The 16,442-nt window shown below is 45.2% G+C and overlaps 1 protein-coding gene across 1 annotated transcript in view; it reads left to right on the plus strand.

Moving 5' to 3' along the window:
• The first annotated feature begins 233 nt into the window (after positions 1–233).
• Positions 234–16,442, plus strand: part of MC1R (melanocortin 1 receptor) — a 33,165-nt gene continuing 16,956 nt past the window's right edge. Inside the window, exon 1 of the mRNA XM_082270914.1 lies at positions 234–542. The gene's annotated coding sequence lies outside the window, so the exon portion shown is untranslated. The remainder of the gene's footprint in view (positions 543–16,442) is intronic.

A 16,442-nucleotide genomic window follows, 5' to 3' on the forward strand; every position in this document is an offset into this window, starting at 1 on the left:
CTACGAGCTAGGAGGGGCTGGGAAGATGCCTTTAAGGACTAAGCAGAGGAAAAAAAGACGCATTCTTTGTCCTAACTTCATCTGAAACAAACATTTCCTTCGGTGTTGTGGATGGTGGTAAAGAAGAAACTATAGAGAGATCAGGAAGAAGAGAAGGTGAATGAGCTCCACTCTGAGACCTCTTGAGGCTCAACCTGGGAGAGGAAGAAGAGAGCCCTGCTGCCAGCGGGAGAGGAAGAAGAGAGCCCTGCTGCCAGCGGGAGAGGCCCGAGCATCTCATCCACTGTAATCCTAATCAAGCAGAAGAACACCAACCTGGTATGTCAGAAGCACAGCGGGAAACTACTCTACACACAAGCCATTGCTCAGAAGGCAGAACTATAAAAAACATTAAGATTCTAAGGTCATCAAAATGTATAAAAGGCATCAAAAGGACTACAAATAAAAAGCCTTGCCAACTGTGAGCAAACCATCATTTGAACCCGGCAGAAGAAAATACAAGGCTGGATAAGATATCTGAGACATCCTCATCTTCATAAGAGGTAATATAACCATCCTTGACATTGGCAGATTCGTTCTACACACCTATGGGCACCTTGGCAAGGTGGCATGATAATGGGCACTCTTCTGCTGCACTGATGAAGCCTTGGTGAAGTTCTCACTATGGGGGTTACATGTTTTCCAGGTTTCTCATAGTTGGTCCTTGGTTTCCTCTCATTTCTGGGGATTAGGGGGGGTGTATTTGGCAAAAATTGATTTCACTGCAAAATTTCTCCAAAGCAAAAACTCTCCAGGAGCTGCTTAGGCAAAATATACTTGAAAAAAATACAATTTTTTTGGTTTATTTTTAGGATGTATTTAGGGTATAAGGAGCATATTAATAAATCTGACATTCACCAGACATTTATTATTTATTAACATTTATCTTAGTTACATAGTTACATAGTTAGTGAGGTTAAAAAAGACATCAGTCCATCCAGTTCAACCTATGATGTGTGTGTTTGCTGCTAACCATACATTGTATACCCCTGTATGTTGTACATTGTATACCCCTGTATGTTGTACATTGTATACCCCTGTATGTTGTACATTGTATTCCCCTGTATGTTGTACATTGTATACCCCTGTATGTTGTACATTGTATACCCCTGTATGTTGTACATTGTATACCCCTGTATGTTGTACATTGTATACCCCTGTATGTTGTACATTGTATTCCCCTGTATGTTGTACATTGCATACCCCTGTATGTTGTACATTGTATACCCCTGTATGTTGTACATTGTATTCCCCTGTATGTTGTACATTGCATACCCCTGTATGTTGTACATTGTATACCCCCTGTATGTTGTACATTGTATACCCCTGTATGTTGTGGTCTTTAAGGTGCCCATCTAATAGTCTTTTGAAACTATCGACACTCCCTGCTGATACGACTGCTTGTGGAACAGAATTCCACATCCTTACCGCTCTTACAGTGAAGAACCCCTTATGTAGTTTAAGGTTAAACCGCCTTTCCTCTAGTTTTAGTTGAGTGTCCACGTGTCTTATTGTATTCTCTTTCTCTAAAAAGTTTGTTCCATATGCTAGGGTCGCCAGTACAGTATTTGTACATTGATATCATATCCCCCCTCAATCGTCTCTTCTCCAGAGAGAATAAATTCAGTGCTTGTAGTCTTTCCTCATAGCTGATGTCCTCCATTCCACTAATTATTTTTGTTGCCCTTCTCTGGACTCTCTCCAGTTCCAGCACATCCTTCCTGAGGACCGGTGCCCAGAACTGGACAGCATATTCCAGATGTGGCCGGACCAGAGTCTTGTAGAGTGGAAGAATAATCTCTTTATTTCTTCCTGCTGTATATGTATTAAATGACAGTGATCGATGCACCACCAGTCAATGTTTGGTGAAAGTTACTTTCACTGGCTTAAAAATTTGCCCCAAATTGCGTTTTTGGTATTTCAGTTTTCCCCTTTTTATAGATTTAATATTTGTTTTTGTTTTTTTACTGTTGTGAAAGTTTTTAGTTTTACTTTTTTTCTGTGAAAAAAAGCCTAAAATAATGAAGCTAATGATTGGTCAGATCTGGGATATTTGAAAGGAGCTTCAGTAACTCTCAGAAGCCACATAAAGCTCATTGTCCCCTTCAAACCACCAAAAGCCACCAAAAGCCACCTTACTTTTACCTTCCCCATGGACTCCATTCATATCACTAAAGCGCATTTAATCATTTCCCTTGGGATTAATAATTAAGTATTCTGACTCAGAATTTCAAATCTTCTGGATTTTTTAGAACTTCATAGGAAATTAAAACTCTCTATTTCCCTCGTCCTTATCCATCCAAAACATGCTGGTAAATGGATTCCTTTCTGACCAAGTTGGTTGTGTGTGACTGGGAAAGGGTCCTTCAAATGGGATAAATGGTTATGTAGTATTCTATGTAGCTACTCTATAAATACTTGTAGATAATGACAATGAACAAGGCACACTATATTACCAAAAGTATTGGGACGCCTCTCTATATACACTATATTACCAAAAGTATTGGGACCCCTCTCTATATACACTATATTACCAAAAGTATTGGGACGCCTCTCTATATACACTATATTACCAAAAGTATTGGGACGCCTCTCTATATACACTATATTACTAAAAGTATTGGGACGCCTCTCTATATACACTATATTACTAAAAGTATTGGGACGCCTCTCTATATACACTATATTACTAAAAGTATTGGGACGCCTCTCTATATACACTATATTACCAAAAGTATTGGGATGCCTCTCTATATACACTATATTACCAAAAGTATTGGGATGCCTCTCTATATACACTATATTACCAAAAGTATTGGGACACCTCTCTATATACACTATATTACCAAAAGTATTGGGACGCCTGCCTTTACACACACATGAACTTTAATGGCATCCCAGTCTTAAGCCCCGTACACACGCACCGATTGTCGGCCGTAAATATTCGGCCAACGTCCGATCGGCCGATTGTCGGCTTGTTAGTATGATGCTTCCGACAACCGACTGTGACTTTTCGGCCGAACAAAATCTGGTGTGCAGGCTATAAAATTTTTGTAGGCCAACAAAGAATGGCCAATTGTTCGTCAGTCAGTACAGATTTCGGCCGACAAAAAGCAGATGAGCAAGACTGGGCATGTTCAGAGAAGAAAAAACACACGGAAAGTTAACCATCACATGACATCACTTCTGCAGTCGGTTGTTGTTGGCCGACAAAATTTGTGTGCAGTCTTTAGCACATTTCAACCTATACGACAGCACTGGACAAAAGACGGCCGATCGTTCGGCCGACAATCGGTGCGTGTGTACGGGGCTTTAGTCCGTAGGGTTCAATATTGAGTTGGCCCACCCTTTGCAGCTATAACAGCTTCAACTCTTCTGGGAAGGCCGTCCACAAGGTTTAGGAGTGGAAGGCCATTAAAGTTCATGTGTGTGTAAAGGCAGGCGTCCCAATACTTTTGGTAATATAGGGATTTATTTACTAAAGTTGGAGAATGCAAAATCAGTCTCACGTCTGCAGAGAAACCAATCAGCTTCTAACCTCAGCTTGTTTAATTAAGCTTTGGCAATAAAACCTGGCAGATGATTGGTTTCTCTGCAGAAGTGAGACTGGTTGTGCATTCTCCAGCTTTAGTAAATAAACCCCATGGTGTATGTGTGTGCAGGACTACAAGGCCGTCACAGTCGCCAAATTGTCAGTGTGAACCCATGGCAGGAGAAACATGTCAGATGTCTTTGCTGGGTTGCTGGGTTGTCTTCTTGGACCTTCTCATTTATTTGTACGTTGCACCCTAGTGAGCCGGTGGTGTGATGGCAGCAATGGAACCGACATCTCTAAAAACAAATCACCAATGACATTGCCGTCATTTTATTTTATATTTATAAATCCAATGGAACTTTACGTTTGTGAACACCTGACTATGACTTCTATGAACTTGTTAGACATCCAACTTCAAATTCATGAATTCCCCTTAAATCTAAACAGCCTCCACTTCTCTAGGAAGGCTTTCTACAAGATAATGGAGGGTGACTGTGGGAATTTAAGCCCATTCAGCAAAAAGAGCATTTGGTATCAAGGACTGATGTTGGATGAGAAAATCTGACCTCAATTGCTACACCAATTCATCCCAAAGGTGATCAGTAGTGTTGAGGTCAGAACTCTCCAGTTCCTCCACCCCAAACTGGTCACACCATGTCTTTATGAATTTGGTTTTGCACACCTGATCTAACTAATTTGGAGGGTTGCCCACATACCTTTGGTTATATATATATATATATATATATATATATATATATACACAGTATCTCACAAAAGTAAGTACACCCCTCCCATTTGTGTAAATATTTTATCTTTTCATGTGACAACACTGAAGAAATGAGACTTTGCTACAATATAAAGTAGTGAGTGTACAGCTTGTATAACAGTGTAAATTTGCTGTCCCCTCAAAATAACTCAACACACAGCTATTAATGTCTAAACCACTGGCAACAAAAGTCAGTACACCCCTAAGTGACACACACAGTGACAACACACAGCCATTAATTCACCAAATGAGTGCAATAAATCAAATAATATACACCAAGTTGCGCAAAATTATTGATAGATGTGAAAAATCAGTAAATCATATCAAATTAATAATCTAGCTGTGCAAAATTCACAAATAAACAAACTCAAAATAATGAACACACACTGTGAACATAACATGAAAGTCCCATAATCTGCTCAAAGCGATCGCACTGCCTATAATTGGGCAGAGTCGCTATGTAGTGCAATCAAAGTTCCAAAATGATTAAACAGATAAATAACAAGCGCTCCTGCTAGTGGCCAATAATCCTGGAATGGTGATCCTTTCAGTCTTTAAAATCCTAATTGGAGTCTCCAGGTGTGTTTCCCGTGAATCAAACAAAAATCACCTTATTAAACCACCACCAATGTGCACACCAACTCCCATTGGATGGTTCCTTACCAGAGACAGTGGCCCCCCATTTTCATGGTATGGGCAAAAGTGCTTTGGGAATAACAGTATCAGTAATTCTCTACCGGTTAGAATGAGCTCAGAGGGACTTCTTGTGCACGATTCCCATGAGATAATATGGAAGAAAGAAAAAACTCTCCTTGTGTGATACTGTTTGAAATTAACAAATTTATTAAACGAATCCTTCTCCCATTGCACTTACATGAAAAGCATAAATCAGCACATTGATAGATTCACAGTAGGGAGTGGAGCCCCCTAGTGGACCTTACCACCTCCACGCTGGTTGACAGACCACGGACGCCGTCCTCCACTTCCTTCACAAGCACTTGCGGTTTTCCGTATAGCCACGCCCGATGTTTCCTTACTTCCGACTCCATGTAGCCACGCCCCGATGTTTCCTTACTTCCGACTCCATGTAGCCACGCCCCGATGTTTCCTTACTTCCGACTCCATGTAGCCACGCCCCGATGTTTCGTTACTTCCGACTCCATATAGCCACGCCCCGATGTTTCGTTACTTCCGACTCCATATAGCCACGTCCCGATGTTTCCTTACTTCCGACTTCTATTGGGGGTAGGAAGTCCATGAAAATGTGAGGGGTGTACTTACTTTTGTCAGATACTGTACATAAGAATATATATGTGAAATCAAAGGGTGAACTGCATGTAGTTCCTTACATATGGGTGTATGCACCAAGGGGGCTTCACTTTACCCCTAAAGTCCAAAATACAACATACTGCTTATTTGCAGAGACATAGATTACACGCACAGCGAACGAATGTCAGTTTTGGGCATCCTCACCCTTTTTTGAATTTCAAAATGGGTGCACAAGTGTAACAAAGAATCAAACTTATCCTTTAGAGGATGAAACACATCATCATCATCATCATCATCATCATCATCTGGAACCCAGTGTAAACAATAGCACAGCAATAGTCAGTTCATGTATCTACTGAGTCCATTGGTTTGTAGGGTGTAAAGTTTAATAGCCCACCAAACTTCTTTATTTCTGAGTGCCGGTATCCACCTCCCCACCTCTTGTATTTCTAGGAATTCCTGGATAACTGGGCTGACTTTTCAGTTGGCTTCCGGGTCTTTAGTAGGGACGGATTGCACCTAAATTGGGAGGGTGCAGCCTTACTGGGAGAGAAAAAGTTAGAGGGGCTTTTAAACTAGGTAATGGGGGGGGAGGGTCCAGAGGTAGAATTAGCCAGTGGGGAGCAAGGTTCAGGGGGGAATTATTGGGGGCATTAGCGGTAGGAAGACCAGAGATCCAAAACCCAAGGTAGATAGGCTGACAAACAGTGGCGGCCCGTGCATAGCGGGCGCCAGGGCGCCGCCCCCCTACCCCTAAAAAAAAGAAGAAAAAAAAAATGACAGCGAACAAATAAAGTTTTTTTAAAAAAAAAATTTGGGTTCGCCGGCCTTTGCAATGGAAGTGGTGGCTAGGGGGGGGGGGGGGGGTGGGATTACGTCCCAGAAGAGGCGCCGATCGGCAGCCTTCTGGGGGCGTAACCCGATCGCAAGTCCTTGCGATTGGACACCCCCACTTTCGGATATCCTGGCTGTGATTGGTCCAGTCTCCAGCCTGGACCAATCATCATCCAGGACATCCGATCCCTGACGTCACAATGGGGGCGGTGAGCGGTGCGTGAGTCAGTCACTCACCGTCGCCGCCGCTCGGAGGACGAGGGAGAAGCCGCTCTCCTTCCCGCCGCCGCCGCCGCAGAGAGGACGGACTGGATCGAGGAGGGAAGAACCCGCCGCCGCCGCCAGGTAAGTGCATTAAATTGAAGGGAGCACGCACGCTGCACTCTGCATTGATTGGGGGACAATGCTGTGGGCACTCTGCATTTATTGGGGTACATTGCTGTGGCACTCTGCATTTATTGGGGTACATTGCTGTGGCACTCTGCATTTATTGGGGGACAATGCTGTGGGCACTCTGCATTTATTGGGGGACAATGCTGTGGGCACTCTGCATTGATTGGGGGACAATGCTGTGGGCACTCTGCATTTATTGGGGTACAATGCTGTGGCGCTCTGCATTTATTGGGATACAATGCTGTGGCACTCTGCAATCATTGGGGTACAATGCTGTGGGCACTCTGCATTTATTGGGGTACAATGCTGTGGCGCTCTGCATTTATTGGGATACAATGCTGTGGCACTCTGCAATCATTGGGGTACAATGCTGTGGGCACTCTGCATTTATTGGGGTACAATGCTGAGGCGCTCTGTATTTATTGGGGTACAATGCTGTGGCGCTCTGCATTTATTGGGGTACAATGCTGTGGGCACTCTGCAATCATTGGGGTACAATGCTGTGGGCACTCTGCATTTATTGGGGTACAATGCTGTGGCGCTCTGCATTTATTGGGATACAATGCTGTGGCACTCTGCAATCATTGGGGTACAATGCTGTGGGCACTCTGCATTTATTGGGGTACAATGCTGTGGCGCTCTGCAATCATTGGGGTACAATGCTGTGGCACTCTGCAATCATTGGGGTACAATTCTGTGGCACTCTGCAATCATTGGGGTACAATTCTGTGGCACTCTGCAATCATTGGGGTACAATTCTGTGGCGCTCTGCATTTATTGGGGTACAATGCTGAGGCGCTCTGCATTTATTGGGGTACAATGCTGTGGCGCTCTGCATTTATTGGGGTACAATGCTGTGGGCACTCTGCATTTATTGGGGTACAATGCTGTGGGCACTCTGCAATCATTGGGGTACAATTCTGTGGCACTCTGCAATCATTGGGGTACAATGCTGTGGCACACTGCAATCATTGGGGTACAATTCTGTGGCACTCTGTAATCATTGGGGTACAATTCTGTGGCACTCTGCAATCATTGGGGTACAATGCTGTGGGCACTCTGCAATCATTGGGGTACAATGCTGTGGGCACTCTGCATTTATTGGGGGACAATGCTGTGGGCACTCTGCATTTATTGGGGGACAATGCTGTGGGCACTCTGCATTTATTGGGGTACAATGCTGTGGCGCTCTGCATTTATTGGGATACAATGCTGTGGCACTCTGCAATCATTGGGGTACAATGCTGTGGGCACTCTGCATTTATTGGGGTACAATGCTGTGGCGCTCTGCAATCATTGGGGTACAATGCTGTGGCACTCTGCAATAATTGGGGTACAATTCTGTGGCACTCTGCAATCATTGGGGTACAATTCTGTGGCACTCTGCAATCATTGGGGTACAATTCTGTGGCGCTCTGCATTTATTGGGGTACAATGCTGAGGCGCTCTGTATTTATTGGGGTACAATGCTGTGGCGCTCTGCATTTATTGGGGTACAATGCTGTGGGCACTCTGCAATCATTGGGGTACAATTCTGTGGCACTCTGCAATCATTGGGGTACAATTCTGTGGCGCTCTGCATTTATTGGGGTACAATGCTGAGGCGCTCTGTATTTATTGGGGTACAATGCTGTGGCGCTCTGCATTCATTGGGGTACAATGCTGTGGGCACTCTGCATTTATTGGGGTACAATGCTGTGGGCACTCTGCAATCATTGGGGTACAATGCTGTGGGCACTCTGCATTTATTGGGGTACAATGCTGTGGGCACTTTGCAATCATTGGGGTACAATGTTGTGGCACTCTGCAATCAATGGGGTACAATTCTGTGGCACTCTGCAATCATTGGGGTACAATGCTGTGGCACACTGCAATCATTGGGGTACAATTCTGTGGCACTCTGTAATCATTGGGGTACAATTCTGTGGCACTCTGCAATCATTGGGGTACAATGCTGTGGGCACTCTGCAATCATTGGGGTACAATGCTGTGGGCACTCTGCATTTATTGGGGGACAATGCTGTGGGCACTCTGCATTGATTGGGGGACAATGCTGTGGGCACTCTGCATTTATTGGGGGACAATGCTGTGGGCACTCTGCATTTATTGGGGTACAATGCTGTGGCGCTCTGCATTTATTGGGATACAATGCTGTGGCACTCTGCAATCATTGGGGTACAATGCTGTGGGCACTCTGCATTTATTGGGGTACAATGCTGTGGCGCTCTGCAATCATTGGGGTACAATGCTGTGGCACTCTGCAATAATTGGGGTACAATTCTGTGCCACTCTGCAATCATTGGGGTACAATTCTGTGGCACTCTGCAATCATTGGGGTACAATTCTGTGGCGCTCTGCATTTATTGGGGTACAATGCTGAGGCGCTCTGTATTTATTGGGGTACAATGCTGTGGGCACTCTGCATTTATTGGGGTACAATGCTGTGGGCACTCTGCATTTATTGGGGTACAATGCTGTGGGCACTCTGCATTTATTGGGATACAATGCTGTGGCACTCTGCAACCATTGGGGTACAATGCTGTGGGCACTCTGCATTTATTGGGGTACAATGCTGTGGCGCTCTGCAATCATTGGGGTACAATGCTGTGGCACTCTGCAATCATTGGGGTACAATTCTGTGGAACTCTGCAATCATTGGGGTACAATTCTGTGGCGCTCTGCATTTATTGGGGTACAATGCTGAGGCGCTCTGCATTTATTGGGGTACAATGCTGTGGCGCTCTGCATTTATTGGGGTACAATGCTGTGGGCACTCTGCATTTATTGGGGTACAAAGCTGTGGGCACTCTGCAATCATTGGGGTACAATGCTGTGGCACTCTGCAATCATTGGGGTACAATTCTGTGGCACTCTGCAATCATTGGGGTACAATGCTGTGGCACTCTGCAATCATTGGGGTACAATTCTGTGGCACTCTGTAATCATTGGGGTACAATTCTGTGGCACTCTGCAATCATTGGGGTACAATGCTGTGGGCACTCTGCAATCATTGGGGTACAATGCTGTGGGCACTCTGCATTTATTGGGGCACAATGCTGTGGGCACTCTGCAATCATTGGGGTACAATTCTGTGGCACTCTGCAATCATTGGGGTACAATGCTGTGGCACTCTGCAATCATTGGGGTACAATTCTGTGGCACTCTGTAATCATTGGGGTACAATTCTGTGGCACTCTGCAATCATTGGGGTACAATGCTGTGGGCACTCTGCAATCATTGGGGTACAATGCTGTGGGCACTCTGCATTTATTGGGGCACAATGCTGTGGGCACTCTTCAATCATTGGGGTACAATGCTGTGGGCACTCTGCAATCATTGGGGTACAATGCTGTGGCACTCTGCAATCATTGGGGTACAATGCTGTGGCACTCTGCAATCATTGGGGACAATGCTGTGGCGCTCTGAATTGAAGGGGGCACGCACGCTGAACTCTGCATTGTGAGGGCACAGCACAGTGTTTATTGCATTGAAGGGGGCACAGCACAGTGTTTATTGCATTGAAGGGGGCACAGCTCAGTGTTCATTGCATTGAAGGGGGCACAGCACAGTGTTCATTGCATTGAAGGGGGCACAGCTTCAAAGTCACGCAATTTTTTTACTGCGTTTTTTGGCGCGAAGCAATACCTATTACATTTTTCTTTTTGCGCCCCCCCAAAAATTTTGAGCACCAGCTGCCACTGCTGACAAATAGAAAGTGCAGCCTCATAACATCTAACGAGGATGCAACCAGACAAAATGACGAGGTTTGTATGCCAATGCTAGAAGTCTGAACATCAAGATGGGAGAGGTGGAGCTGCTGATGTATGAGGAGGATTTTGATATTGTGGGAATTTCTGAGACTTGGTTTGACAGCTCTCATGATTGGCTGGCAACCATTCAGGGGTATTCCCTTTATTACAGAGATAGAGAGGGTAAAAAAGGGGGAGGGGTATGTCTGTATATCAAGAATAATCTGCAAGTGAATATGAGGGATGATATAATGAATAGAGCTAGGAAGGAGATAGAATCCCTATGGGTGGAACTTCAAAGGGAAGGAACTATGAGGAAAGTAATATAGTTACATAGTTACACAGTTTGTGAGGCTGAAAAAAGACATCAGTCCATCCAGTTCAACCTATGATATTGGGTGTATGCTATAGGCCCCCCCACAAATCAGAGGGAGGAGGGGGAGGCGGACCTCATGTTACAGATAGGATTGGCAGCAAGGATGGGAAATGTCATTATAATGGGGGACTTTAATTATCCTGATATAGACTGGGCAGAAGAAACCGCGCACTCAGCCAAGGCTCGGCAGTTCCTAAATGTTTTGCAGGAGAATTTCATGGGTCAGATGGTGAATGCACCGACAAGAAACAATGCGGTACTTGACCTACTGATTACCAACAATACAGACCTGCTCACGGATATAGAAATACGGGACAACTTAGGAAACAGTGACCATAGGTCAATTGGTTTCAGTATTAATTACAGTAATAGGAAACACAAGGGTAATATAAGGACACTGAATTTCAAAAGAGCCAATTTATTAAAACTGTGCTCCTTGCTAGAAAATATAAAATAGGATAGAACCCTGGGAACAAAGAACACGGAGGAAAAATGGGAGTGCTTTAAGAACATGAAAAAAATTACCGCTATATAAAAACAGCGTACAGAAAAAATAGATATACTCTCAAAACATATATTAAACAAAACCAATTAGTTGCCAAGTACACTAGTGCTGAGTGCAAAAAAATATCTCTAAATAAATAACAACATGCGATAAATCAATATAAACAAATTACCAAGTGCACATGTGAATGTGTAATACACTTGGATATACAGTATGTGCAATGAATCAAACTCAAAAAATATATATATGAAATGACACAATATATATGAAATGACACAATATATATTATATGACACAATATGACTAATCTGATCAAGTGCAATAAATAAATAGCTAATTAAATAATTCAGTCAATAAAATCATGTGGTCCTGAGGTGCAAAGTGAAAAAACAAAGTGCAATGTGCAGATGAGATCCAATCAGATAATAGTAAATAGGACCATAGAAAACTTAATCAATCCAATAACACCGTCTTATAATTAAATAGAGTCTCTGAAAGATCGAGTAATAGCACTTCCTAGGTCTTCAACACCTCCACCAAGACACAGGACCACCCGGTGTGCACAAATATGCTTACCGGAATGAACGGACCCCTTATTATAGGGCTGTAATTCACAAGTTGTAGACAGGGTGATTAGCGGGCGAGAATCGGTTATTTAATTTCCAGTAAGTAGCTCCAACCACTTGGCACCATCCACCTTAGAATATCCTCACAGGCAGGAAATAGATCAGTAAGTTTGCACCTTTGATCTTTAGGTGGTTTCAGTAACAGGAAACTCCGACACCCTGAAATGTTGCGGCTCCCAACTAGGATTTATTTCCTTACACTTTTGGATTTACTTAATTATTTTTAATTTTATACTGTTTTCCACTGCGCGGGTACTGTTGGTGCTTAACACCAATTTTCTTTCTATATAAAAACAGCGCTTGATAAAAAATGTATAACGAATAAAGTGATTCACGCGCTTGAAAAAATGTGCTAGATGAAATATATCAGCATTTAAAAATACCGGTGCAGAAAATTTTTTGGGGTAAATAAATAAATAAGCGTGCAAAACGCACAATGTGCTCAATAGAATAATCAATTCAATTCATAAATAAATGCATACAGTAATAAAGTTCATAGAATGTTCAAAAAGGCTGTGCAAAAGTGCTCAAAAAAAGTGCTCAAGTGCCTTATTTTCTTAGTGCTGGAAGGGGCTCATCCGTGTAAAGGTGCCACTCTCCCCTCTTGCACCCCCACTCACCAGAATTGGAGACCCTCTCTGGGCCAAATGTAGCCTTAATGGTGAGTATGGACAGTCCTGGATACCATCTAACGGAAATTGTTGCGGATCACAACTGAATGGCACTGGATTCAGGGCTGTCTTACAGAATGGGCGCGCTGGGCATTTGCCCGGGGGCCCCACGTGCCCGGGGGGCCCCAACTGCCCAGGGACTCAGCCAAAGCCAAGCATTGGTCTTGACTCTCATGTGCATCCTGCTGCCGAACTTAGCAGGTGGCAAGCACCTGTTGGCCCTCCGCTGCTGTCAGGCCACTTGGGCCATGGAGGGGGAGCCCCACAACTGCAGGAATGCCTGTCTGCCTCCACAGGAACAGGCACACACAGGACAGTCAAGTCTGACTCCCATCCGTGTGTGTGATAACTTGCATTTTTTATTCCCGTGGGTGATTGTGTAGGCAGGGCCCCAGTGCACTGCATTGCCCAGGGGCCTTCAATACTCTTAAGATGGCACTGACTGGATTCGCTGGTTGGATTATTTAGGATCAGTGCCAGGACAAGGTCATCCAGAGCCCGGGGCAAACATGCCAAACTATGCCCCGCCCCCAAGATGCATGAGCATTATGTGTCAACAAAAATCCCCCCCCCCCCTAAAAAAACAAATCTGAGTACTAATCTGCACGATTACCCCCTAAGCATAAATCCCGCCTCCTCCTAGTAAAAATCCTCCCCCTGCTGAAATCCCCCCTCTCGGAACAAATCTCTGCCCCCCCATCCCCCAAACCCTCCCCCCAAAAAAAGAATTAACCCTCCTAGCATAAATCCTCTACCCCCAAAATTTCCTCTCCAAGTACACATTCCCTCCCCCCACCTAAAATCCCCCCCCCCCTCCCAGCACAAATTGCCCCCAATCTCTAAATATCCCCTCCTAGCAAAAATCCTCCCATTCATCCCTAATAGCACAAACTCACCCCCCCCCCCAAAAAAAAAAGTAAAATTAGAAAAATTCTCCTTTTAGCACTTCCCCCACCACACACACACACACATATCACCTCTTCTAACAGAAAAAACACCATTACCCCCTTCTAGCACCATCCCCCTCCCAGCACAGGTCCCCCTAAATCACCACTCCTAGCACACACACCCAAATTTCCCCTCCCAGAACAATTCTTACCCCCTTCTTCTCCCCCAAATCTCCTCACAGCGCCCCTTACCCCACATGATACCATAGTGCCCAGGGCAGCAGCCCCCCCTGCCCACCCCTTGTCCCCGTCCTGTATAGGAGAGACAATTTAGAAAGGTGGGAGGTTAAAAAAAGTAAAAAGAGGGTGAAGTTCCCCTCCAATCCCGACTCCCTAAAAATAATGAACTTTTCTTTACCTCGTTCTACAAAAAGAAGCAGAATGGCAGCTTCCTGCTCAGTAATGGGAGGCATGTGGCTGGCAGTGACAGCGCGGTCACAGGACCAGCAAATCTCATGTGATTTCTATGGATTTTCTCTATCTATGGATTTTTCTTGGGGAAAAAACGTATTTTTGATTTTATCTTATTTTAGTGAGTTCAGTGAATTCATTTCATGTCTTCTGCTGATTTACCGATTGCAGACAGAAAGTATTGGGTTCTAGTTTCGGCTCCGTTCACATATAGGCGTTTCGGATTGCGGGCAGAATTGCCGCGATTCTCCCCACGATTCCGAACCATTGCAAGTCGTGGGACACCGGAGCGATTTCTGAGATTTGCAATGGCACCCCAATCGCGGCACGACCCCAAAAGCTGTAACATAACAAAATGTGGAAAAAGCAGGGCTTTTTTTCCTCAGAGAAAAGGTGCAGGAACTCAACCACGACCCCCCAAAACCCCCACCCAAAACTGGTCAAAATTTAATTAACAGTGGGAGGGTCTGACAGGGCATCAAATACCAGGAGTGCATTGTGTACAGAGTGCAGAGTTTGGTGCAGTTACACACAGAGTGCAGAGTTCAGGGGTCTGTTACGTGCAGAGTTCAGGAGTGTGCTACGTATGCAGTGCAGAGTTCAGGGGTGCACTACACACAGAGTACAGAGTTCAGGGGTCTGTTACGTGCAGAGTTCGGGAGTGTGCTACGTATACAGTGCAGGGTTCAGGGGTGCACTACACACAGAGTACAGAGTTCAGGGGTCTGTTACATGCAGAGTTCGGGAGTGTGCTGCGTATACAGTGCAGGGTTCAGGGGTGCACTACACACAGAGTACAGAGTTCAGGGGTCTGTTACGTGCAGAGTTCAGGAGTGTGCTATGTATGCATTGCAGAGTTCAGGGGTGCACTACACACAGAGTACAGAGTTCAGGGGTCTATTACGTGCAGAGTTCAGGAGTGTGCTACGTATGCAGTGCAGAGTTCAGGGGTGCACTACACACAGAGTACAGAGTTCAGGGGTCTGTTACGTGCAGAGTTCGGGAGTGTGCTGCGTATACAGTGCAGGGTTCAGGGGTGCACTACACACAGAGTACAGAGTTCAGGGGTCTGTTACGTGCAGAGTTCAGGAGTGTGCTACGTATGCATTGCAGAGTTCAGGGGTGCACTACACACAGAGTACAGAGTTCAGGGGTCTGTTACGTGCAGAGTTCGGGAGTGTGCTGCGTATACAGTGCAGGGTTCAGGGGTGCACTACACACAGAGTACAGAGTTCAGGGGTCTGTTACGTGCAGAGTTCGGGAGTGTGCTATGTATACAGTGCAGAGTTCAGGGGTGCACTACACACAGAGTTCAGGGGTCTGTTACGTGCAGAGTTCATGGAGTGTGCTGCGTATACAGTGCAGAGCTCAGGGTGCACTACACACAGAGTACAGAGTTCAGGGGTCTGTTATGTGCAGAGTTCGGGAGTGTGCTGCGTATACAGTGCAGAGTTCAGGGGTGCACTACACACAGAGTGCAGAGTTCAGGGGTCTGTTACGTGCAGAGTTCAGGAGTGTGCTACGTATGCATTGCAGAGTTCAGGGGTGCACAACACACAGAGTTCAGGGGTCTGTTTTGTGCAGAGTTCGGGAGTGTGATGCGTATGCAGTGCAGAGTTCAGAGGTGCACTACACACAGAGTACAGAGTTCAGGGGTCTGTTACATGCAGAGTTCGGGAGTGTGCTACGTATACAGTGCAGGGTTCAGGGGTGCACTACACACAGAGTTCAGCGGTCTGTTAAGTGCAGAGTTCGGGAGTGTTCTGCGTATACAGACGAGGGTTCAGGGGTGCACTACACATAGAGTACAGAGTTCAGAGGTCTGTTACGTGCAGAGTTCGGGAGTGTGCTGCGTATACAGTGCAGAGTTCAGGGGTGCACTGCACACAGAGTGCAGAGTTCAGGGGTGCACTACACACAGAGTTCAGCCTTCTTCCACAGATGCTTACCTCTGTATCCCCCATTCACATCTCACTTTTACCCCTCTTCTTCTCTAGTACCTCCCCCCACACTGTAGATTGCTTTGCCTCTCTCACTTGCAGGGAGATCATCCAGTCGGGGTTTCAGCATTCACACTGCACCCCAGGCACCGGCATCTCCTTTGGAAAACAGAGGAAGGCAGATCTCTGTGTTTAGAAGTGATAGTGATGAGCGGGGAGCAGAGGGCCTGAGCCAAAGGTGGTGGAACTGAGTTCACCAAGTTCCTGCTGAAAAAAAGCCCTGGGAAAAAGTGAAGCGCTGTGAGTACTTTCCGGATGCTCTGTATTTGGAAAATAAAATTTGCTATGATATAAAGAAACAAGTCAAAATCTGTGGGATGA

Source organism: Pelophylax lessonae (assembly GCF_965119305.1).
Source record: "Pelophylax lessonae genome assembly, chromosome: 10".
Taxonomy (NCBI): domain Eukaryota; kingdom Metazoa; phylum Chordata; class Amphibia; order Anura; family Ranidae; genus Pelophylax; species Pelophylax lessonae.